Raw genomic sequence first — 27,936 nt, 5'->3', positions numbered from 1 at the left:
ATATTTATTTATTTATTATGTATACAATATTCTGTCTGTGTGTATCTCTGCAGGTGAGAAGAGGGCACCAGACCTCATTCCAGATGGTTGTGAGCCACCATGTGGTTGCCGGGAATTGAACTCAGGACCTTTGGAAGAGCAGGCAATGCTCTTAACCACTGAGCCATCTCTCCAGCCCGCCAAGTTATTTTTGTATTTCCCCATTATTTTCTTTTTCTAAGTTTTATGGCTGTTTGATTATTTTAAAATCAACTCACCAAAACAATGACACGAGTCTCTTCTGAAATGTAAGTGATGATGATGAAAAGCTCTATGCTAAATCCAAGGGTGAAGAAACAATGACACGAGTCTCTTCTGAAATGTAAGTGATGATGATGAAAAGCTCTATGCTAAATCCAAGGGTGAAGAAACTCATGTGATGTATGACATTTTTATATTGATCTGGTTGACAGTGGGCATGTGATCTCTAGCCAGATGCCTGATTTCAGGATGCTGGCTTGTTTAAGCGGGATTCAAGTTCTAACAAAGAACAGATATATCTAAGAAAGAGAGCATTTTCAAATTTCAGTGCAGGAGATGAAGACTTTAAAATTAATTAATTATCTCTAGATTGAGGAACAGGCATCCCTATCCAAAGATGTGTGGATGAATTCGGGCAGAAAATGTTTTTCAAAAGACAAAAATATCTTCAGCCATGTTAAGCTAATGAAACCTTAACTAGGTTACAAAAAATAATATTATGAGTTTTAAATGGATCTCTATAGAAAGAAGCAATTTTAGTTAAATGGTTTTTCCCCCTTAGTTGAAAACTGATTTTGAGAGAAAAAAGGAGAAACTTTCACCTAGTTAAGCTAATAAACATCAGTTTTGTTACAATAAAATCAGAACCCTGGTGAATCTCATTACTTCTCAGAATCATGTCTCTATCCAGTTGAGAGTGACAGGTAGAATTTCTGACAGGTAATAATGGCAGGCTATGCCTAACTGACAGGAGTAAGAAACATGCCCACTGTCACTGACAAAACAAAGCAGACTAAAGCAAAGGCTAACAGGTAGTAATTTAAAAATTTTTATAAATTTTCTTTAATATTTCCTCATAGAGCTAATCATTATTATTATTGGTTCATAAAAAATAATTAAATTTTAATTTACAAGACATAATTGTTTTCTATTTTTATCTCATTTTTGTATTTTCTATTTTTTAAGCATATGGTTTCTTATTTGTTTTTTTTACTTTTATGGCATGCGAATAACCTTCATATCTATTTATATGGTCATTCATTCATTTATTCATTTATTTAAATTTTGTTTCAAACCTGACTGCAGATCGCCCCTCCATCTCTTCGCCAACTCTCTCCCTTAGCCCCCTTAATCTACTCCTCTACAGTATTCACACAATATAGGACAGGCCTCTCATGGATGCCAGAACAGCATGACTTATCCCTCTCCAAAAAGGCCAACACCTCCCCCTGTATTTAGGCAGAATAAGGCTATCCAGTATGGAGTAGGTTACAGAGCACCAGCCCAACAGCATAGACAGACCCTTCTCCCATTGTCAGGGCTGACAGAAGTAGATTAAGGCTCACAACTGTTTTTAATTAAGAGGCATTCAAGTGTGTTTTAAGAATTGTGGAAAACTTATTCACAAAGTGTACAAATTATCGTTGAGGATTTTGTAGTAGAGTATGACAGAAATGGCATTCACCAAGTTGATTAGGAAAGTTTCCAAAATGATTTTGCCTGTAAATATTATATTGTACATACAGTATAAAAACATATTTTTGAGACTCCAACTTTGTGAATAATGAAGGCTATTTATTACAGGCCTTATGTTCCAAGTAATTGTTGATCACAGAAGACAGACAAACTTCTAAATATATTAAGAGTGCTGTGATATATATCATTGCATTCCAGGATGAAAAGAACATTTGTTATGATATGAAATTGATTGATTTTCATGGTATAATTGGATACCTGAGAAAATAACTCTAGAAATTGCCTCAAATATTCCCTTCCTTGAGTTAGACCCTATAGTTCAATAGGAAGTAATGTAAATTTGTTAACATTCATCACCATGTCATAATTACTTTTTGTGGATCTTATAATCATTATTTGTTTCATAACAATTAAGATTTGCAAAGAAGCAAAGTTCTTATTGGATATAACGTGTACTACAGTCCAGTGGAAATGGTATTTTTAGAACATCATGATGAAATAGTCCCGTATCATTTTGGCATAGAGTAAAATAAAGGCTTCTTATTTAGGGGTAGCCTCTCAAATCAACAGTACTCTGCTTGAGCAGGGAACAAGGAACACAATCTGGCTGCCAAAGGGAGAAAGAGCATGTTTCTTGATCTGTTGTTATAGTATGCTAAGTGTCCCAGAATCCAAAGTTACTGTCTGAAGGAGTTACAGAACACCTCTCCCTTTTTTTTTAAACAAAAGAGTTTTAAATCCAGTGTAAAACTATATACCATAAGAACATTATCAAGTATAAAAATTAGAGTTATCAGAGAAGCCCTGTCTTGAAAAACCAAAAAAAATAAATTAATTAATTAAAAAAAATAGAGTTACAACCATCATAAACAATATAAAGAAAGAAATGTACCCTAAATGTTTCAATAAATAGCCTATACCAAGGAGTCTAAGTTTTATATTAGTAATGGCTTGGCCAAGTCATGAGATGAATGTAACTATGACTACCTAGTGTTCAACCCCATTGAAAATTTGATAGGAAAATAATATTACTTTAGTAAACATGAAGTACAAAGAAGCAACTTTCAAAATTGCAATAATTGACAGAGGCAACTGGCTACACAAGCAAACACCCAAAGTCTCATTTTCAACATTGGAGCAAATAACATTTCCTAAGACCTAGAGTCACTGACAGACCATTTTCAGAGGCAGGAAAAAATTTAATTCATCTTAACCTGTCTTGGCCAAGTTTGGCAATTTTTCTTTGATTATACTTGTCCAGTTCAGATATTGTGCATTTTTTCAGTGTCAAGACATGGAAAGTTCTTTGTCCAAAGACCAGTTTTGCAAACTCCAAGTGAATGTCTTCAGTTTCCCACATGCTCTGGGAATAGACTGGTGCTGTCAAAGGATGAATGTTTGTTTTCCTTATGTTCCCCTTGTTACTTAGCTTGTCTGGGGTCATGGGCGATAGATTTGCTTTATTTGGTATTCACCGATGATTGGCTTCAAACCATCCTCATCATTCTGGTCTGTGTTAACCCACACAGGACGGAGTTTTCTAGAAGTTTCATACTTTTACCTACAAATTTGAAGATGTCATTGTCTTTTAACGCTGAGGAGTACCCCATTGGTTAAATATAGACCTATATTTTTTATCCATTTTTTTTTCGATGGGCATGGATTTACCTCCATGCTCTTTTAACTATACTGTATGCATAAAGATGATAGTGGAAGAACCCAGACATTCGCCCATTTTTTTCACATTATAATTTAATATTCAGAAAAGATAATTTAATATTGTTTACAGAACCATATCAAACTTGGTGAGTAAGCTGCATACCATGATTTTTAGACTAGTGAACTGTGTAGTCTGTAAGTTATAGTCTTTATTTTTATTTTTTTTTTTTGCTTTTATTGTTACATTGTAACCTGAGACAGGTTACAATTTGGAAATTTAGAAACCTAGAAGACATATTCACAATACTCATTTTCTGGTATTACACAATTCCAGAATATTAGAGATGTGTAGAAAGAGGAAGTTCTCTGAGTATTCATGTCCAGCTAGGCAAGAATGGCACATTACAGTCAAAGGAGAAATCCAATCTCATATCTTCTAGTTCCAATAAGCATCTGCATGAAACCAGTATAAATATAAAAGAACATTTGCCCCAATGAAATTTCAAAACTGGAAATAAATGCATTATTCTTGTAGTTTATCCAGTGCTCAAAAATCCTAGCATGCCTAATGGCAGGACAAATTTTCAGAGTGGCTTGCCATGAAATGTGCTATGTAACAATAGAGGGCTTGAAACTGGTGGACATACAAGGTCTTTAAATAAATCCTCATTTTATTAAATATATATATATGTTTTATTTGTGCTTATGAGATTTAGAGAGAGCTTCTAATATTTTGAGTCTATTTGTTTTTTTAAATTAATAATTATAAAATATTATTTAAAGAATATTTATGTATATTGATTGCATTTAAGAAACAAAAATAAGAAAGGCTGTTTGATGCAAATGTAAATGTACAAACACCTATAAGCTTTAAAACAAGCAAACACAAATGTTAACAATTTAAAGATATGTATTTTTTTCCTGAAATCAATTAAACTCAATTCATTTTTTTTATCATTAAGAAACTTGTGGGCTACTATATTACATTAGGGTTTATATTGGAGAGGGTTTAAAATCTACATTTCTTTCTACAATCCACCCACTTCCTTGTACAGCACTCTAATCAACTTAAATATGTTATGTATTAGAATTAAACTACACGAAAAATTATAATTGCATTTTTTATTTGTATATAAGTCATAATATCGTATTACATGTAACATTTAATTATAATTTGACTGCATAAAAACAACATGTAAAAACAAAAAAAAATCACAAAGAATCAGAAGATAGATGAATTGGCAGCACATATTCACAATTTAAAATCTCCAGACAAAAATGGAGGCTTCGATGTATACAGGTAGATTCAAGAAAAAAAAAAAAAAAAACATCTGCCAGCTTGTTCAACCTGTTACATTTTGCCAGTTTCGTTGGCTGTTAACTGCAGGCAAAACCCAGGCTAAATCACATTTTATCCTGTGTTCCCCTGTCAATTGCTCTGCTTCTTTTCACAGCACAGGGAGAGGAGGGAGACACAGATGACTCATCAGCTCTGGATGAGATCATCAATTTAAATGCGGTCTTGTGCTTTCCAGTCCTCGGTTTGAGATCTCTCTGCTTATTGGTTCCTACATGGCATAAAAAGGTCTGCACTGAAGGATTTTGCCAGTGGGGCTTTGACTAAAGTCCTGCTCAAAGCTGGACTTTAGTCAAAGCCTCACTGTAAACAACACCGGAGGAGAAAATATGTCCAAGAGACCTGCAGGATACAGAAGTAATAGGAAAAGCAAGGAATTTGTGAGAGTCACCTGATTCTGTTTGCAGTGCAGGAAATGCACTCGGGTCTGAAGCCACTGATTCAGCCACAAAATCTGCGATTCCGAGGTTAGCTTTAGATCATGTATTTTCTGAAATGATGATTTTCTTAGCATGTCTATGCATGACAACACTGGAATGTACTGATCTTATGCGCCATTGGAAACCTCACTAAGATAATTGTTATGTTGGCAAATAGCCTCAGGCACCTGGGAATCTGAAAATTTCAAGTGTAAGATTCTGCAATAAGTGTTTAGGGACTCTGACATGGCGTTTCTGAATGTGATACCAGTAAGCTGCTATCGGCAGTGCAGAATCACAATCAGCCGTCAGCAGGGAGAAATGGAAAATTTCAGATGGGCAGGATACGGACCCAAGAATTCAGATACGTGATCATCTCCTACTTACCTCATAATGATTTCCCTTTTGATAATTGGATTCTGGTCCTAGGTAAACTACATTATTTCCTGCCATCTGCTTTCACTTTCATATTTTTCTGCCGGAACAAACATTGAGATGGGAGCGAGAAATGAGTCAGCAGCTCTGATGCAGATCTCCAAGGTTACCACAGGCTTTGTTCCTATTGGTGGAATTGAGATCATTCTCCTCACTGTTCCCGGAAAATTTGAATGCACACACTCCTTCAGTCAGAGGCAAGGAGAGCTATAATATTGTCAGCATAGTGGGTCCTTCCTAGTCAGGCTCTGGCTATATGCCAGCTCCCAGCTGCAAATATTTATAGCTGAAATCCGAATGTACATTGGCCCAGACACGGCAGACTGCTCTTGACATCTATATGACAAAAAATCCCAGGGTAATTAGCAGTCAGGTACTGGTATATTCCCAGGATTACTGTTCGGCGTCACCTGTTGTGGTCTGTGCATCATGTCCATCACTGCTTCTGAAACCTCTCCTTCTCTTTAATGTTGTGGCACCACTACCTCTGTCTTGAACACTGCAGAATCTGCAAAGAAATAATTCCCTTAATGTTTTAGTATATGACAGTGTCAAGGGGAGTCATGCCCTTTCCTCTTTTCTCTGAGTTTCATTGTGAAAATTGATATGACATTACAGGTTTTTTTTCATGAAAACAGAATCATTGATAATATTATGCAGTAACATATGAAAGCACTACCTGTCACCAAAGACTCCTTTAAAACAATATCTATACTGAAATTGTCAAAATAAATCCTACTACATAATTAAATTATTATATTTTATTGTGTAATACAATTGTATACATCAGTATTCCTATTGAGTAAACACTGTTGTGATTTTGTAAAACCAATTTAGCATTGACCTTTTCTAGTTCAAAGGCCAATCAAGATAACTATACAGTAAAAAATGATCCTTTCTCTCATAGCCTCCAATATTTGTCAGTGGCTTTTCTGCTAATTGTGTTACTTTTAGAGTGTTCTCCACATTTTTTGACATTTCAATAGTGGATGTTATTATGTTAATCATTTTTTTCTTTCTTTTAGTTAATTTTAATTGGCATTTAAGATTTCTAAAATTTTGTTCTTTAAGACCTTAAATTTTTTCATTTTATTTTTTTTTCTAGAAGTTACAGCCAATGCTTTTTGTGGGTCTTTGGATAATATATTTAGGGCAGGGTTAGAAATTATATTCCTACAGAAAAGTTGCAGATGAAATTTCTGATTGTGTTATCACTATCTCACTTACAATATAAAGTAGGCTTGATAGTTCCAATTGACAGATTGTTCTTTCTTTCAGTTATATAGCTACAGTTCTAAAAAAATCAAATAGTAGATATTTAGACATGTCTAGGCATATGTAACCAGTAATACCCTCTGAAGATAAATTTTGACAAATAATGACATTTGAATTAGCTTAAGAAATCATGCATTTTACCTTGATATTTTGTAGTCCTCTTAGTTGTGGGTTTGACCATTCATATTAGGATGACTATAAATTGAAATTATAGCTATATTAATGGTTTAAGAGACTGACTCTCAGATCCTAATAGTGTAAAATATTGATTAAATACCTTATTTTTTAAGATAAACAGTAAAGCTTAATTTTATTAATTCTTTGTAGATTTGTATGGGAGTCTCCTGAATGTTGTTGTTCTTTGATATATGTGTGGATTATATAAAAACCGTAAAGACAATTTAGTTATTCTATGGTTTCAGTTCAGGAGTCAGACAACAATTGTTGAATCTGAAAGAATGCAAATAATACAATTAGAGTAAAGAAAGTCGTAGAGTATTTATTTGTTACATATAAAAATATCAGTGTGTACTCTAAATAATAACCTTTATGTTATTTTCTGCTTTTATGTTAAAAAAATTCACAGACTCATAAAGGGATCTGTCCATGAACGGGTAATTTGAAATATTAACAACTGGATCTATTTTTAGTATATACATGTGAAAAAAACCTGTTATACAAACATTATCATGTTTTCCCAGAACATTAAGCATATGCAGTAAATACTGGAGCTCTGAGATTTATTTGCCTGTTTTCATACTACATGTGGCAAACTGCAAGTCTGTGGCATCTTATTATACTAACACACGCAAATAGTAATTTATTGGTATTTATGTAAATTTACACTTGTATTATTGAATTTAAATTATGTAAGTTTGCATAGCTAACTGTTTCATTACAAAATCCAGAGAATGTTCTACTATATTATGAGGAACATTATGAATTCAAAATATTACCAGAATGTCTTATATTATTAACAGAAATGATGAAAGGGAAAAGATAGATTTTCTCAGGTATGCTAACTTTGAAATGATGCTCATGTGCTAGAAGAATGCCCCATACCAACACACACACACACACACACACACACACACACACACACACACACACACACATTTTCCCTGAAGTCAGATGTCACTGAAAAAGATAGAACAGATAAATTACCTGAGGGTGGAGTACTGATATTGGTGATTACAGGGAAAATCTAAAGAAGGCATTGCAGTGAATTTTATCAAAATTTAAATGTTCATATAAAAATATCTTAAAACGTGTCAAAAATATTAATTAAGACTATTGCTCTGAAATCAATGTCAAAACATGTACACATAAGGGAAACACTAATACAAGCATGCAGACAATTGTGAAATTTTGAAAATAATACGTACACTGTGTTTTTTCTAAATGAAAACATCAAATTGTTGCTAAATTATCATGACATTGTTAGATACAATTTTGTAATTTTTGCATGTTCAGACTCGGTTTTAAAATATCGTTCCTATTTAGAAAATATCCTTATTATTACATGTTTTTATGTAAATACATACATATTCGTGTAGGAGGTCCTTATCTCTACATGTTGCTTTCATTGGTTAATGAATAAAAAACTAGCTCGGCCATTTGATAGGGGAGAACATAGGTAGGCAGGGAAAACAGAACTAAATGCAGGGCGAAAAAAAAAAACAGAGGAGAGAGCTGCCATGGAACCACCAGAGTCATAAATGCTGAATCTTTCCCATTAAGCCACTGTCATGTAGCAATATATAGATTGATAGAAATGGGTTAAATTAAGATGTGAGAGTTAGCCAATAAGAGGCTAGAGCAAATGGGTTAATCAGTATTTTAATTAACATAATTTCTGTTTTGTTATTTCAGGGCTAAGCAAGCAGGGTGGCTGGGACGAACAAGCAGTCTTTCCCTGGAACAATTGGCGCTCAAAGTGATCAACTAAATCAATAAAATATATGAACTACAAAAGGTATGAATAAATACAACTGCTTATTACAATTATTTTTTGCAAATAGAAATGTATGCATATATACTCACACTCTATACACATTGTGGCAATTTGTTTATCCAATTTTGTCTTCAGAGTTTCAGAAACACAATTTCAGCAATCTCAATCCATTCCCTCTTGGTGAGCACTAGCAGCTACAATATCATCTAGTCTGGTAATCTTATGGTCAGTCCACTACACCAAACTTTCAGGAAGCTTGTGTGCTTCATTATCTTCCTGTAAACACAAACACACACACACACACACACATGCGCATGCTCGTTCAGTCTCAGTCCAGATGGCCTTGTTGAGCTCCCATTAGATCAGTCCCAGTGTCCCCGTGGGTGGACACATCCCTCGCGGTCCTGACTTCCTTTCTCGTGTTTTCCCTCCTTCCACTCTTCATCTGGGCCTTGGGAACTCGGTCCTGTGCTCCAATGTAGGTCTCTGTCTCTATCCAATCCATCACCGGATGAAGGTTCTATGATTATATGCAAGATATTCATCAGAATGACTATGGGATAAGGCCAGTTCAGGCACCCTCTCCTTTGGTTCCCAAGGACCTAGCTAGGGAAATCTCCATGGACAACTGGGAATCCCTCTATTGCCAAGTCTCCTGCCAACCCTAAAATGGCTCCCTTAGTTAAGATATCTTCTTCCCTGCTCCTATATCCACCCTTCCTCCATCTCAACTACTTTGAAAATTAGTGTGGTGGTTTCTCAGGAAACTGGGACTCAACCCACCTCAGGATCCCATTATTCCATTCTTGGGAATATACCCAAGAGATGTCCAATCATACTACAAAAGCATTTGTTCAACTATGTTCATAGCAGCACTATTTGTAATAGCCAAAACCTGGAAACAACCTAGGTGCCCCTCAATAGAAGAATGGATAAAGAAGGTTAGGCACATATATACTTTAGAGTTATACTCAGCAGTAAAAAGCAATTACATCTTGAATTTTGCATGCAAATGGATGGAAATAGAAAACACTTTACTGAGTGAGGTAACCCAGACCCAGAAAATGAATATGGTATATACTTACTCATAAGTGGATTCTAGCCATAAACAATGGACATTGAGCCTATAATTCGTGATACTACAGAAGCTAAATAAGAAGGTGAACCCAAAGAAAAACATATATTTATCCTCCTGGATATTGGAAGTAGACAAGATTTCTAGGCAAATGTTGGGAGCATGAGGGTGGGGGTGGTTTGGGGGAAGGGGAGATGGGAAGAGAGAATGGATAGGGTATCTTAAAAGTAGAGTGGGTAGTAGTTTATCTGAATACATATGTTTATGGCATAGCTCTAGGCATTCTCATGGTTACTCTTCATACTAAGATAACAATTATTTCTAATATTTACAAAAGCCATACTCCATGGAAAAACTTGATGTAAGCTGAGGGATCCAAGCCTAATATATAAATGTAATTAAAGGAAGGGGAGAGCAGCCAAATCCAAATCTATCAATTCATGTGTTGGTGGGAGAAATAAGGAGTTCCATTGTTGAGATCTAGGTGATGGATGTTGTTAGACTCAGGAAAAACTAATTTGAATTTTGCACATCCTATCAAATTGGAGGATCATATTTTCATTTGCATATAATAAATGTCAGAGATATTAATGGTGACAATACATCAGAACTACACATCCTCGTGAAGATCATGCCTTTATAAAACTTAGTTTGTAATTAACTTTGAATATTCTGATACTTTCTCAGAACAGGTGACAATAAAATTTACAAACCTCTCAAAGTTTTGTATCACTGAAAGCCTATTTTCAATTTTTTAAAAATTTTATTTTTATTTTACATGCATTGGTGTTTTACCCTGAGTGACCTTCTCTTCACATCACTGAGTTATTTCCTGTCTAGTTTCCGGAATAATATTTCTGGTGAGTTTCTGCTGATGCACAAATATTTAGGTATGAGAATATATGATTAGGAATCAGATTATTTCTATAGGATTCTAACAGAAAGAAAAAAATTTTCTGTATGGTTTTGTAATCATTTAGTCTCAGTTTCTAGTCTATTAAATACATGTGTTATTCTTTACAAACAATGCTCTTATTCATAATAGTCATAGTTACTTCATTTTGCCCATCATTTTGGGGCCACTTTGATAAAAAATATCTGAAGATTGTTCTTGATCCTCACTTTTGTCCATGTTGCACATGAGAGTGAGAAATTTTGTTCCTTCTGAATGAAGTCATAATATGCAGGTTCAATTTCAGGCATATCTCATGAATTCAATTCCTGTGAGGCTTCTAATAACAATAGAGGGATTTTTGTTCTATGAGAACATAAGTTTGTAGGAACATCAAAAATACATGCTTTGCCTCATATTGCGAGGTGTAAATATATTTTTGAAATGCTCTTTTAGCTTGACTGTGGAATTATAGAAATGCCCTTGCCCAAGAAGAACATCTGATAACAATGTATTGAAACCTTTGTTAAAATATTCTTCTTTTCTTTCATAATAAAGGGGGTTCACTTTTCTTAATATCTCACCAATTGTCCTGTGACATTTTCAGTACTATTCAAATATTTATATAAGTTTATGTATGGCATATATATATGAGCTTCTTCATAATAAATATATATGTATTTATTAATGGGTACAAATATTTTATATAGTTTAGAATTTCATGTGTAAGTGCAGTATTTATATTACCTCACAATTCTTCCTGCTACTTTCAGTAAAATATCTGCATTAGAAAATGTCAAAATAAATACAATAAGTAGGACTGTTATTTTACATTTTTGTGCATATGCAAATATCATAAACTGCATAAAGAATGGGGTGATTATATGTAACCATTTTAGCTTATCATTTTGAAGATTAAAACTATCAATATTATTTTACAGTAAAAGCAGATCTTTTCTGTTTTGCATGAAATTTTTGTCCATGACTTTTCTGCTATGTGATGGAATTTGAGGGTTTCCCAACTTTGCTGGCATTATGATTTCTGCTGTCATTTTCCTTACAATATTTTTAATCTTAATTGCTTTTTTTTACTTTGTTGTTGGAGTTCTTATTTTCTAAACTTATTTTTTTCTTTTTATTATGCTCTCCTGAAGTGAGAGGTGATGTATTCTGTGAGTTGGTTTTATTGCCATTGGCTAATTAAGAAAATGCCTTCAACCAATGCCTTTGCTGAGTAAAACCAGGCTGAAAGAAAGAAATAGAGAGAGTTGACAGATTCTGGGAGAAGCCATGCAGCTACTGCCAGAGGCAGATGCCTCCACTGGTGCCTGCCAAAACTTTGCCAATAAGTTATTAATAAACAGATTTGTGAATATTGGTTAATTTAAGATAAAGGAGCTAGCTACAACACACTTAAGGGAAGTAATTGGCCAAATAGTACTGCTGATAATATAGTTTCTTAGTTATTATTTCAAGTCAGGGCAGTTATGAAATGAACTAGCAGTGTGGTCAACTATATCCCCGTAAAATCTGAGAAAGCTTATAAAAGGAATGCTAGACACAAAAGGAGAGAGTTAAGCATGGATTTTGATAGTATTTTCTTGGGAGGAATCTGATTGCTAGTAGCAAGCTGAGGCATTAATTTTATTTTCAGACAAGACTTCCTGACTCAGTGGTAGCAACAAAAACTTCAAAACTCACTTAAGAAAGCTCCCAGGTTCATGCTAGTTGCAGGATTACCTATGATCCTTTCTGGTGGTCTGGCTGCAGAGCGTTTAACTGGGGTTCGTGATCAGAGTAGTACAACTAACTTAATTGCAATACAGACCTGCGGAGACCTTGGGTGAGAACCTAGCTTGGACATGGGTCTGAGAGAAACACTCTCAGAGGCAGTAACATGTCTTCACCATGATAAATGAAACGGACAGGCATGATGGCAGAGTTAGTCCTAGCCATGCCCGCTTAGCATTTAAAAATGCTTTTTTTTTTTTTTAGTTTTTCTTTTTTATTTTTTATTGAAAAAAAATTTCCGCCTCCTCCCAGCCTCCCATTTCCCTCCCCCTCCTCCCACTCCTCTCCCCCTCCCCCTAACTCCTTTCCCCCTCCCTCTCCAGTCCGAAGAGCAGTATGTAGTACAACATCATGGAAATTCAATTTTGGTGCACAATGCGTGTATCTGGAGGCAGGGACAAAAACAGAGAGCATGGTAATACTCCCACATTATAGTTTGACTTTATATGACTCTCCTGACCATCTCTCTAGTGCTTTCACTTACCATATTGGAATGACCCTCAAACATCAATTATCAACCAAGAAATGTCTCTCACATATACCCATAGAAAAATGAAACTTTGGTTTTTTTTCCAATATGTTTTTTAATTAAAAATTTCTGCCTCCTCCTGGACTCCCTTTTCTCTCCCCTTCCCCAAATCCCCAGCCCCCACTCCCCACCCCTCCCTCTCCAGTTCAAAGAGCAGTCAGGGTTCAATGCCCTGTGGGAAGTCCAAGGTCCTCCCCCCTCCATCTATGTCTAGGAAAATGAGCATCCAAACAGGCTAGGCTCCCACAAAGCCAGTACATGCAGTAGGATCAAAACCCAGTGCCATTGTCCTTGTCTTCTCATCAGCCCTCATTGTCTACCATGTTCAGAGAGTCCGGTTTTATCCCATGCTTTTTCAATTCCAGTCCAGCTGGCCTTGGTGAGCTCCCAATAGTTCGGCCCCACTGTCTCAGTGGGTGGGTGCACCCCTCGAGGTCCTGACTTCCTTGTTCATGTTCTCCCTCCTTCTGCTCCTCATTGGGACCTTGGGAGCTCATTCTGGTGCTTCAATGTGGGTCTCTGTCTCTATCTTCATCCATCGCTTCTTTTCAGAAAACAGTTCTAACTATAAAAGAAACAACTGGTTGCAAAAATAAAACAAAGCCTTTAAATAGACAAAATTTAAATAGTCATAGATTAAATGAGTAAAGAAAAATATGTCATGTAAAGATGGAAAATACACAGAGAGACTGGATTATGTACATTATTGTGATTTATTTTTGACTGTCGTTGCATGGAGAGTGGGACCTTTTGTTCCATCCCGGCCGTCCCTCTAGCTTTCACCTGAAATAATCACAAAGAAACTGTATTCATTCCAACACTGCCTAGTCCATTATCTCTAACTTCTTACAGGCTAACTCTTACATATTAGTTTAACCCATTTCTATTAAATCTGTGTATCGCATGTGACTGTGGCTTACCAGCAAACTTCTAACCAGCATTGTATGAGGCAGGAGATCAATGGCATCTCTCACTCTTCCCCTTTTCCCAAAATTCAGTTCTGTCTAATTCCTGCCTACCTAAGTTCTGTCCTATAAACTAGGCTAAAGCAGTTTCTTTATTCATTACCAATGAAAGCAACACACAAACAGAAAGAACTCCCACTCCAGACTCTAAATGATTTAAGTACAGAGGGACATTTCATAGTATGTGGTACTAATCTAAACCAGCATATGTTTTAAAGATGTCTTGACTTCAAAATTTGTTTCTAGTTGTATATTTGTATATAATTCATTCTTTCATATTACATGTAACAATTATAGTCTGACTACATAAAAACTACACATATAAACAGGTCACAAAAAATCAGATCACAAAAAATTAGAAAATAAGATGCTTTGGCAGCCCAGATTCACAATCAAAAATCTCCAGACAGGAATGAAGGCTTCCATGTATACAGGTAGATTCGAGGCAAAAGCAGCTGCTGGCTCGCTCAACCTGTCACATTGCCAGTTTTGTAGGCATTTAACTAGAGGTAAAACCGGTATATAGTAGATTTTATCCTGTGTTCCCCTGTCATTTTCTCTGCTTCTTTTCACAACACACAGGGAGGAGGGAGACACAGATGACTCATCAGCTCTGGATGAGATCATGATGGTAAATGAAGTCCTGCGGCCGGGCGGTGGTGGCGCACGCCTTTAATCCCAGCACTCGGGAGGCAGAGGCAGGCAGATCTCTGTGAGTTCGAGACCAGCCTGGTCTACAAGAGCTAGTTCCAGGACAGGCTCCAAAACCACAGAGAAACCCTGTCTCAAAAAACCAAAAAAAACCAAAAAAAAAAAAAAAATGAAGTCCTGTGCTTTCCTGTCCTCTGTTTGAGATCTCTTTTCTTAATGGTTCCTAGATGGCATAAAAAGGACTGATCTGAGGGATTTTGCCAGTGGGGCTTTGACTAAACTCCTGCTCATAGATGGACTTTAGTCAAAGCCTCACCATAAACCACAGTAGAGGATGAAAATGTGTCCCTGAGACCTGCAGGATACTGAAGCAATAGGAAAAGCAAGGAATTTTTGAGAAGAGTCACCCGTTTCTGTTTGCAGTGCACGAAATGTGCTCAGTCTGAAGCCACTGATTCAGCAGTAAAATCTGGATTCCTAGGTTAGCCTTAGGTCCTGTATTTTCTGAAATGAAGATTTACTTAAAAAGTCTATACCTGATAACTTCCGGGTTGTACTAATCTTATGCGTCTTTGGAGCCCTCCCTAATATAATTGCTATGCTGGCAAATAGACTCAGGTACCTGGGAATAAGAAAATTTCAAGTGTCTGATTCCCTCATCAGTATGGTTAGGGATCTCTGACATGACATTTCTCAATGTAATACCGGGAAGCTGCAATCAGAAGCACAGTAACATAGTCAGCCATCAGCAGGGAGAAATGGAAATTTTCAGGTAGATAGGTAGGATACAGACACAAGAAGTCAGATATGTGATCACATCCTAGTTAACTCACAATGATTTTTTGATAACTGGATTCTGGTCCTAGGTAAACTACATTTTTTTCCTGTTATTCACTTTACTTTCATTTTTTTTTCTGTCATAGAAAACATTGAGGTTGGGGGAGAAATGAGTCAGCAGCTCTGATGGAGATCTCCAAGGTAACCACAGGCTTTGTTTCTATTGGTGGAATTGAGATCACATTCCTCATCGTTCATGGAAAAATTTGAATTCACACACTCCTTCAGTCAGCGGCAAGACAAGGTAATAATATTGTCAGCTTGGCAGGTCCTTCCTAGTCAGCCTTTGGGAATATGCTATCTCTCTGCTACAAATTTTTTTTCTTTTTTTTTTTTTGGTTTTTCGAGACAGGGTTTCTCTGTGGCTTTGGAACTAGCTCTTGTAGACCAGGCTGGTCTCGAACTCACAGAGATTCACCTGCCTCTGCCTCCCAAATGCTGGGATTAAAGGCGTGCGCCACCACCGCCCGGCTCTGCTACAAATTTTTATACCGGAACCTGGAATGTACATTGGCTCAGACCCGGCAGACTGATATTGACATCTTTATGAGAAAAAGCCCAGGGAAATTAACAGTCAGGTAATGTTTTATTCCCACCATTACAGTTCTGAGTCACCTGCTTTGGTCTGTGCATCATGTCCATCCCTGTTTCTGAAAATTCTCCTTCTCTTTAAACTTGTGGTACCACTCTATCTGTCTTGAAACACTGCAGTAACTGCAAGGAAATATTTCAATTTAGGTTTCAGTATCTGACAGCATCAAGGGGAGTCATGCTCTTTACTCTTTTGCCCGAATTTCATTGTGAAAATTGGTTGGCATTGCAGGTTTTTTTTTTATAAAAGCTTAGACTCATTAAAAATATTATGTAGTAGTCTATGAAAGCACTTCTGTATCTATCACCAAAGATTCTGAATTTAGAATAAGGTATACAAGAGGAAACATTATTTTTACCATCTTATTACATTTTAGGTTTTCACACGCTCAAATTTGCTCTTTTGGTCGAAATAGTCTTTGTGTTTTTCCATATAAATATTCATGTAAATGATACTTTAATACTGTAAGCTCATTCCTAATTAGGAAATCTGACAGTCTGAGCTTTTTTGGAAATCAACTCTTTATTGATGATGGTTGCTAGGTATTACATACTTCCCTTGAAAATAGTTAACACAATATATTTCTTTGTTATTGTGTTTCTTGTTGTTGTACGCTTTGAATAAGTGCAGATATTATAATGTATCTTCCACAGCAGACTCTAAATGCATATGTCTGCTAGTAATGTTGAGACTTGAAAACACTGGTACCTTAGAATCAAGATCCTCCATTTGAATCTGTCACAGTATTTCTGATATCTTTAAAATATAAGTGTACAAAGCTTTCAAGTAGTTTTAAGGCATGAAACATCAAACATAGTAACACACAGCCTCTCATTTTCTATAAAAAGATCTTCCCTGCAAATGTTATTTTCCTACTAGTGCCGAAGATCACCTCTGATGAGGGTCAAATTATGCTCAGATATATGAACACACACACACACACCTATATGTATATATGGCATGTATATGTAAATATATATGGAAATATATATATATATTTCATTAGACTATGGAAGAATAAAATATATTATATTTATGAAAGTCTGTCACCATTGTAGTGATAGATTCCTAGCCATTAAGGCTATTTGAGTTATGCCTTCCATCATATGGTTTTAATAACAATATTTACTTGATTTCTGTCTTGACTTTTTGGCTATTATGAAGAAAAACTTCTGAAGCCTTCTTACTATTTTCTTATTGGTTTGTAGCTAATGAGAGAATTAATCTGCAACTTTTGCACAAGTCGTTAATCTCACTTAAATTACTCATAATTGGAGAAGTACTAACATTCTATAGTGATGAAAATATGTAGGAACTTCTAAAGCAGTTTCTTTCCATTGTATTGGCATTGTAAGCATAATTTTAAATTGGTCTGTGAATGTCTAGTTTTGCACCTATAGCCATGACTTCGGCAATTATACAGATGAAATAACACACTACTTGGATCTGAGTGAGAAATAGCTGATATGCCTCATTGTATAAGAAGTTCAGTTTTACAATCTCTTTCCTAATATACTATGAAGCATCTCAATTACTTTTCAATATTTATATAAGTTTGTATATTTGTACAAATATGAGATTGACTATGCATAATTATATTTATACATACATATGCACGTATGTGTACACTTTCTCAATATAGTTGAGAATTTTATACACCAGTACAGCATTTATGTTAATTTATACTCAATTCTGCTTCTTTCTTTAAAAATATATCTATACTAAAATTGTCAGAATAGATCTTACTATATAATAAAATTTGCACTGGCCCATAGGTAAATCAAATGAGACCCTAGAAGGGGAGTGAAGATGGGTTGGGAAAAGAGACACAAGAAATGTAGACAAGACAGGATTCTGATAAAGTCTTGTTTATTCAAGGGAATAATCCAGGTACATACAGATTAAGGGAAAGGAGGAAATTCTCCTTTACATGGGTAAGTAGGCAATTCATTGGCAACCTAACCAATTTAGGGTCAGGCGTAAAGACCCTAAATCAACATATAGAAAAGTCAGATTGTTCAGAACATGGGAACAATGGATCAATAACTCCTTGCAGAGTTAATATTTGACAGATCAGAACAGAAGGCGATGCAGAGCACAACATTGTGTGGGAAAAGATTCAGGAGCAGTGAGTCTCCCACAGGTTCCCCTTTTTATTTTTATTAATTTTTAGAATGCTGAACGTCACTTGGGACTGTCTCTGTCTTAGTTTGGGGGAAGCTTCTGTAGTCCCACCTTTACTCATCATAGGAAGACAGAACTGCTTTTGGTTATGTTCCTGTCTTAGATGTCATGCTTAACATAGGTATACATCCTCCCATTACACGTCTCTCACTAACCAGCCCATCGCACCATGTTTAAAAACAATTTTCTGTGTGCTTCATGTGTTCATGATCTTACCAGTTAAACATTGTCATATTCTTTTTTACTGTTGACCATGTCTAATTAAAATAATGGAGCTATATAGTTCTCATTTTCTTGTATAATTTACATGTTAGTTGCCTCATACACCTGTTGCTTTAAAAATTCCATCAACTTAAAAGAAAAGATCCTCCCAAACAAAAATTAATAAACCAAGCAAGGATGCTAACAAGGGAAGAAGGTAAGGGACATGTTGCTAATGCCTCCATGACATTCATAAGGAGGGCAAAAGAAAGCTTCTATTATGTTTTTTGTATTTGCCAAATTAAAAAAAAATACAATAAAAGAAAGAAAAAGTATACAGAAGCAAAGCACTTCCAAAACTATACCTGGTGATGCATGATGAACTAAACTCAAATGCCACTTCCTTATGTAGGGTATAGATTCTGACAGAATGTTTGAGAAGTGGGCAGAGAAATTATGCTTTCATCTATGCTTGGTCTGCCAAGCAACTGTTTCCCATCTTTGTCTCATCTGTCCCAGGAGGAGCCTGCACTCTAGGCTAATTGTGTCCCCAGAACTTACTACTTTTCCACTTTTATTTGAAGCCAAAGATGTTTTAACCATAAAATATGTATTTTTTGCATTTGATCAAATATAAATTGATACATAATCAAGAATAAAGAATAATAAAAATGATTACAATAAGCATACAACTGTAGGTATGAAGAATACTTAGGATCTGTAAATTTCTCAGCAAAAAATTGTGCAGTGTTGCAGGCATCCAAATCAGGAAATGATTTAGCAAATGTAAATCCTATATTATCATGTAAGTGATCAATGAGAGATTGAGCAGAGTCATTGTTCAAAAGATAAGCTTGAATAACTTTCCAATTATGTAAAGAATCATTATAAGCCAAATCAGCAATGCAAAAACTGGTTGATTTCTAATCACAATGCAAGGTAATTTGTTCTTGTAAAATAGATGTTTCTTTCCAAACCACCCACCATTTTTATTAAATACATCAATCTCTGTCTGAACCCAAGCAGCTATTTGAGCTTACTCTATCCAGGATTCATGAGGGTCTTTACGCCATTGCTATACAAAGTGATTGTCTGCAAGGACATATGTAAAGCAATACCAGCCACAGAAGAAGTAGCAACAACAGCAATAAGATTATAAATTACAGCTATTATTATACTGAACATGTGCTTTGTTCGTTTTAATATCTTTTTAAAGAATTCTACAATATTATCTAGAGGATTTTGAGCCCAAGAACGACCCAAGTAACTGGCAACCAGATACGTGTATACTGTTGTAATATCATAAGTGATTGATTATGAGGATTAAACTTAACAGAGAAATTAATACATAATTACAATTAATGATCATAAAAATTAATTCCAGTTGTAAAATTAATTCTTCCAACAAAAAATACATATGGTAGTGGCACACAAGCAGTAACATTTGTACTTCCAAAAAAGGGAAATTTGTCAGTAGAAGCAGATACTACTATTGCAATAAATGAGCCATTTAAAAGCTGAACAGGTTTAAGGCAGCCACAGTCTTCTGAATTGCAGTAGGGCCTGTGAGTATGGAAATTACTTTATCCTTTGTGTATAGAAGTGTCACTGAATTTTTTGAATTGATCTTGTATCCTGCCACATCACTGAAGGTATTTTTCCACGGTCAAATTTCTCTTCTAGAGATTTTGGGGTCACTTATGTACACTATCTTATCATCTGCAAATACCGAAAGTGTGACTTCTTCCTTTCCAATTTGAATCCCCTTGATCTCCTTATGTTGTCTTATTGCTATTGCTAGAATTTCAAGCACTATATTGAAGAGATACGGAGAGAGTGGACAACCTTGTCTTGTTCTTAATTTTAGTAGAATCATTTTGAGTTTCTCTCCATTTAATTTGATGTGAGCTGTTGGCTTTTTGTAGTCAGAGCGACGAGGGGTTAGTCCACCCACTGAGACAGTGTGCCTAATCTATTGGGAGTATACCAAATTCAGCTGGACTGGGACTGAATGAGCATGGGATCGAACTGGACCCTCTAAATGTGGCTGACAATTGGGGCAGACTGAGAAGCCAATGACAATGGCACTGGGATTTGTCTCTACTGCATGTACTGGCTTTTGGGGATCCTAGTCTATTTGGATGCACACCTTCCTAAGCCTGGAGGGAGCAGGAGAGCCTTGAAATCCCACAGGACTGGGTAACATGTACTCTCTTAAGAATGGAAGGGGAGGGGGAACACAGAGGGGAAGCAGGAGGGAAGTGAGTGGAAGGGGGGAAGCAGAAATTTTCAATGGTGTTATTTATACAGTAATAAAATGATAAATAATAAAAAAGTTAAAATATTTCCAAGCAATTGTATAGTAAGTTAACTATGAATTTTCTGCCCCATTACAAATTTATTTACAACTATAATCCCATGTTATTCAACCCATGTTCATCTTAAATTTTTTCCAAGTACTTATTCTTTACTTAACAGCTGTGGTATTCTCAACTTGCAGTATCCATAATGCTATACCTCCATACTCAAGCTTCACTTCTGAGGAGCCATCACTCAGGGTCTTTACTGAACTATTCCCAGTTGGGATTAAGATTAAGTTAGGAATTAACAAGAGAAAATTTATAGATTTTGTAGGGCATCCAGTGAATATTGTGATCTGTCTCAAGTTTATTATTCATAGTTCTTATGTACCTCAATATAAAATTGGGTGTGAGGCAAGACTTGCTTTCCATGATACAAAGACCAAACAAAGTAATTTCACTTATACATCTCCTAACAGGAAGTAACCACACACTTAGCATAAATACTCTTTTGCCTTGGCACAATGTTCTGTAGCAATGCCTTATTTCCAAGTATTATAGCTTACACACTTGAAGGAGCAAGAGTAGGTCTGAACTCTCTGACCTTTAGACACATCGAAATGGATTCATATAAGCACATGTGAACTCATGAATTCCAAGTAATAAAACAAACTAGTTAATTCTTGTGATATATCAAAAATTCAGAAATCCCAGCATGCCTAATGGAAGGACTAATGATGTCTGATGCGTATTAGAGTGAGATCACTGAGAAGGAAATTAGATGTTTTTTCAAGGATGTTTACCAAAATTGGCTACTAATGTTCCAGTAGGTAGATTCATACTGAATGACATACAACTTGCTTAAATGAACTGAGTTGTCATTAAAGAGAGAAAAGAATACAGTCTTCAGATGTAATACTGATTTTGGAAATTGGGCAGTTGTTTTAAAATTGGAGTGTGATAGATTTTTTCCCAATATATTTGTATTAATATAGGAGAAGCAATTTTAAATGTTCTGAAGAGATACCAATATGCCAACCGAGCAGGAATTATATGAGCAAGGGAGATTGAAGATCTTCAGAAACTTACAGAGAACAGAACCAAGCTCATGGGAAATCATGAACTCTATACCAACTGCTATGAAGTCTGTATTCTACATATCTAGGCTATCTGCTTGTGGGAGATAGATGTGTAGTTGGTCAGTTTAAGGAGCTGGGTGGGAGACCAGGACTCATTTCTGGTACAAGATCTAATTTTTAGAGACCATTCCATAAGTTTGGATGTCTAACTCTTCTTGATATGGTAGGGTTTAGACTTCCGTAGCTAAATATCCCAAGTTATGTTGCCTCCCCATGGGTAACCTATCCTTTGAGAGGAATTGTGAGGATGGATTGTGGGGAGGCAAGCATGACTAAGAAGAATCTGTGGGAGAACTTTATTTAGAATGTACAATGAATGAAAAGTAAATAAAAAAGCATTTACATAAATCCCATCTTATCTGTGATCAATTAATATTATGTTTTAAATACATAACTAACATTTAAGAAAGGACCAGCAGAGTCACTGGCACATGCATATTTATAAACATACAGCAGTCTGTCTAGAACTTGTCCTGAACTTTCTTACTGAACATCTGCATTGTTCTTTGATCAGATGAGACAAATGTGAAACCACAAAATTAGTTGCAGTTTAACACTGCTCAGAGTAAAGCATGTGTCTTTGCATGGCATTTGTAGCTGGCTCCTCACCTTTGGGTCCCTCTGAGATGAGCTTCATGGCTGAGGACTCAGGGAGCCATGATTATCACTACACCTCAGGGACATTATTGGGTCCATTCTTACACTGAGTAGTATACAGTCCATTGTTAATAAACCTTATAAAATATTTGGTTGGAGGAACATTTAATAGAGTTATGTTCCTGGTAGTCACCAGCACCCAGCTCATGAAACATCTCTTAAAGAGCCATTCCACTGTTTTCCATTAGCATTGATCTTAGCTGAACAAAGACACGTATTCAGACGCTATGTTTGATTCGACTTTTTGATTGATTAGAATCTTTTAGATATATATTTTTATTTGTTTTATACTAATTTGGTTCCCCACATCAGAATGTCATTAGTAGGCAGAGTTTTGTTTTTCAATAAACAGTTCCTGAATAACCACAGAGGAAATTATTATTTATTCTAAACACTCAGCAAATAGCTCAGGTTATTACTAGCTAACATGTACATTTTAAATCAATTATATTTCTTATATGTCTTCTGCCACATAGATTGGTATTTTCTCTAAGTATAGCAAGTACATCTACTTCCCACAGCTTTTAATGATACTGATACTTCTCCATTTTTTCTAACTACTCTTTTGTCTGTTTTTTCAGCTGAAATTTATCCTTCTTAGACAATATCCGGTCAGAATCTTTCTTAAATCAATCACAATGACATATATTCACACAATATAAAGGAATATTCCATACCCTGATCTTGATTAGTTAATACCTTCTCTCTTTTTATTACATTCTATTTATATACTGATGTAGACCTAAATAGCCATTTTTTTCTATCCGCTTAAGAAATTTTATGATTAAATTTATTCATAATAGTGGTAATATGCATTATTTTATATGTATACTTAGTATAAAATATCTATGTTTATTTCCTACATATTTCACTTACTCACAGTGATTTCATCCTCAATGCTCATGTCTACAAACTGAAGAATTACCATATGAACATGGAATTTAAACCTGCCCATCTGATGCTTACTATCTTACCACAGACTGGGCTGTGATCTACAACTGCCTTACAATTGGGATTAACAAACAGGCTCATTTTCTTAGTCAGGCTTTCCATCCTATTCTGTGACATGACATAAGCAAATGATACAATTTCAAATAGTAAAAACACTGTGATTTTAATTGTTTCCAAGGAGATAAAGAAAATCTAGTAAATGGAAATACTCTAGTACTCATATATTTTAAGTCACCAACTTGAAATTATTCAAAAGCTGAGTCACATTTAAATAAAAATAAGTTATATGTAAAGGCTCTTTTTTGCTTTTTAATGTATTTTGTTGCTTGTTTATATATGACTGTCCTGGTACCTTAAAAAAGACATATAACTAAGACAGACAATTTCATTAGGTATTATTTTATTTCAAATGTCCATATCGTAGTCGAATTTTTTTTTTGTTCCCACTATATCTGGACTTTGCTAGATAGCCTTCCAGAGAATGGGTTCCCTAAAATCAGAACATGCAGGATAAATCAATCCTGGTCCCACAGGATCTGGGCCCACAGTCTGCCCTGTCATAAACTCTCCCTCACATTCAGAGTGCTTAATTTGTTAGTATGCTAGTTCCCTCAATGTCAGGCCACAGTTCCTAGGCTAGCATCAGCTCAGGTATATTGTTTCAGTGGGTATTCCCATCACGATCTTGATTGCTTGCTTGTATTCTTACTACTCCCATTCTTCAACTGCACTTTAGGAACTCAGCCATGTGGTCATCTGTGCATCTGTGGATCTCTGCATCTGCTTCCATAGTCATCAATCTGACAACAAGGCAAGGACTGTTCAAGTACCATCTCTACTAATACTTAGGGTCTAAATTGTGATCATCCTTCTGAATTCCTCCAATTCCAGGATTTAGCTATTCCCATAATGTTTCTGTCAATGAATTTAACTTTTTCCTTGATCGCTGTCTCTTTCCTTCCCAATCTTTACAATCCTGTTACTTCCAGTTCTTTCCTCTTCATTTCTTGCTTTGTCCTTACTTTCTGCATTCCCTTTTTAGCGCCACCCATATTTTCCCAATTATTTCATGATATTTGTCCTTTTCTTCTTCCCAGGGTTATCATTTTTTTTCCTTAATGTTCCCCTTATTACTTAGCTTCTCTGTGATCCTGGGCTATAGGTTCCCTAGTCTATGCTTTATAGTTGTTGTTCACCTATGATTAGGTAGAAACCTTCCTCATCATTGTGGTCTAGGTTACCCGACTTCAGATGGATTTTTATAGTTTCATTCATTTGCCTGCAAATTTCAAGATATCTTTGTTTTTACTGCTAAACAGTTCTTTATTGTGTAAATGTGCCCATTTTTTTTAAATCTATTTTTGGCCAATGGACATTGATTTCCTTCCATGTTGCTCTTATTACATTACATGCTTAAGGATTATAGAGGAAGACATATACCTATTTCTGGACATTATTATCTACTATTAAGAAAAGATAATTTAACATTGGTGTTTAAAGAAGATCATATATTTGCTGAGTTAGTAGAATACAATGATCTTTAGAGTGGTTAACTGTGTGGTCTGTGATTTATACTCATTATCTTAATTTTTATTCATTCAGAGTTACATTGAAAATTGAGATAGTCAGGAATATGCTCATTTGGAAACTTGCAAACCTGGAATTCATTTTTAGAATACTTGTTTTCTAAAGCAAGCATGCTGTTATTGTACAATTCCAGGGCATTAGAGAAGTGTGGTAACAGAAATTTTCTGAGTATTCATGACCAGCTAGGCTAGAGTTTCACATTTCAGGTCCAGGATGAAACCTATCTCAATCGCACATTAAGAAATATCTGCATCAAACCACTATTGATTAATATGTAAGTAGTTTTACCCTAATGAATTTCCTACAACTGTAAATAAATGCATAATTCTTGTAGTATATCCAGTGTTACAAAACGCAGTATGCATAGAGGAAGGACAATGAAGCCAAACCATTATTAGAGTAGCTATTTGTAGTATTGTGCTAATTCAGAAAGAAATTTAAAATTATTATTAGCATAGCTTTCCATGTAGGGCACTCACGTACCAATTTATGGTTTGTAATTAATGGACATACAACTTCCTTAAATACATTCTGTATACATTAAAGATAGAAAAATATGATTCAGATTTAATAGTGATTATGAAATTTTGAGAGGAATTCTAGTATTTGGAATCTAGTGGATTTTTAAAACAAATACTTATAAATTTATATCAAGGGATATTTTAGGTATGTTAATGACATAGGATAAGAAATATTAAGAAAGTTACTTCTTGCAAAGTTAGGGGTGCAAATACCTATGAGGTCTTTAAACATGCATACATAAATGTTAAGAATATAAATATATCTAAATTTTTTTCCAGAAATTAATTAATGGAAATTCATTTTTTATCATTAAGATGCAGTGGGATACTTTATTACAGTCAGGACTATTTTAAGAGGGCTTGAAATCAACATTTCTTTCTACAATCCATCCATCTCCTTATACAACATTCTAATGGACTTAATTATATAATGTATTGTAATTCAACTAAATGAACTATTGTAATCATATATTATATTTATATATTACATATTACATGCAGTATATAAAACATAATTAATTATATTTCAACTACATAAACAAAGACATATAAAAACAGACAAAATCAAATCACAAATTATAAGAAGCCAGATGCACTTGACAGTGTGAAATCACAATCAAAAAACCACAGATAGGAATGGAGGCTTTCATGAATACAGCTAGAATCTAGGCAAAAGCAGCTGCAATGTTGCTGTGGCAACCAGTCATAATTAGCCAGGTTTGTCTGTTGTTAACAGGAAGCAAAACAAAGGATAAATTACATTTTATCCTGTGTTCCCCTTTAAGTAGCTCTGCTTCTTTTTACAACACATAGGGAGGAGGGAGACACAGCTCTGGATGAGATCACCATGTAAAACGCAGTCCGGTCGTTGGTTTGAGATCTCTCTTCCTATTGGTTCTCAGAAAACATAAAAAGGTCTGCACTGAGGGATTTTGCCAGCCAGTCTCCTGGCTAAAGTCCAGCTGTTAGCTGGAATTTAGTCAGGAGATTGGCTATAAACAAACTCAGAAAGAAAATCTGTTGCAGAGACCTGCAGGAGACAGAAGCAATAGATACACAGTAAAAACAAAGAATTTCTGAGATTCCCCGTGCTTCGGCTAACAGTCACCTGTTCCTGTTTGCAGTGCAGGAAATGTGCTCGAATCTCGAGAGTCACTGCTTCAGCCTTAATATCTGTGATTTTTGGATTAGCCTTTGATTATTCATTTTCTGTAATCAAATTTTAGTTTGGAAGTCAATACCTGACAGAAACCGGGAATATACTGATCATATGCACCATTGGAGGACTCACTATGATAATTGCTATATCGGGGAAATAGCTTCCAGCATCTCGGAGTCTGAAATTTTCAAGTGGCAGATTCCACAATCACTGTGTTTAAGATATATGAAATGGCATTTCTGAATGTGATACAGGTAAGCTGCAATTGCCAAAAAAGAATAATAATCAGCCATCTGAAGGCAGGAATGTTGGATTTCAGGAAGATAGGCAGGATACAGACCCAAGAAATGGGATATATGTTCAACTCCTCACTACCTCTCAGTGGTTTCCCCTTTGATAATAGGATTCTTGTCTAAAATAAACTGAATTTTTTTTTTCTGTCACCCACTTTTACTTTCATTTTTTCGGCCGGAACACACCTTGATAAGGGAGGGAGAAATGCGGCAGCAGCTCTGATGGACATCTCCATGGTTACCACAGGATTTGTTCCCATTGGTAGAGTGGAGATCATTATTGTCTTTGGTCCATATTCCAGGAACAATTTGAAAGCTCACTCTCCTGATGTCTGAGGCAAGGAGAGCCAATAACACTTTCAGCATGCAGGTCCTTATTAGTAGTCATGCTCTGGCTATATTCCATTTCTCAGATGCTCATCTCTATAACTAAAACCAGATTGTATAGCAGCAGTCAATGCTGAATTATTTCATATCAACTCTAAGGCATGTGTTGGTGTCACCAGAGATGGTCCCATTGGCTGTCACAAATACGGGTGCTGGGCATGTGAGGGAATGAGGTGTGAGAAGAAAAATAGACATTATCTGGGTCGCTTGGAATCATAGCAGGAAAATTCTTGAAATAAAGTCAGCATTTATGGGAATGATACTGGGGCCAGATTTAAGTAAAGCTAGAAAGTTAATGGAAGGTATTCATCATAAAGCAATCTAGGGGAAGACGAGTTTATGCCTTCTGTGGATCAATATCTATTGCAACTTTTCACTATGCTGCCAAATTTAACATGAACAGTCTAGGA

General features: G+C 35.5%; 1 long non-coding RNA gene across 1 annotated transcript; it reads left to right on the top strand.

Moving 5' to 3' along the window:
- Positions 1-68: 68 nt before the first annotated feature.
- Positions 69-27,936, top strand: LOC130865079 (uncharacterized). The gene is made up of 4 exons (XR_009056080.1): positions 69-361; positions 8,734-8,836; positions 15,642-15,799; positions 26,914-27,936. It is a non-coding gene; the product is annotated as an uncharacterized LOC130865079 (long non-coding RNA).

Source organism: Chionomys nivalis, chromosome 23 (assembly GCF_950005125.1).
Source record: "Chionomys nivalis chromosome 23, mChiNiv1.1, whole genome shotgun sequence".
Taxonomy (NCBI): Eukaryota; Metazoa; Chordata; class Mammalia; order Rodentia; family Cricetidae; genus Chionomys; species Chionomys nivalis.
The sequence above is the reverse complement of the archived record's forward strand: the minus strand, read 5'-3'. Positions and strand labels throughout refer to the sequence as shown.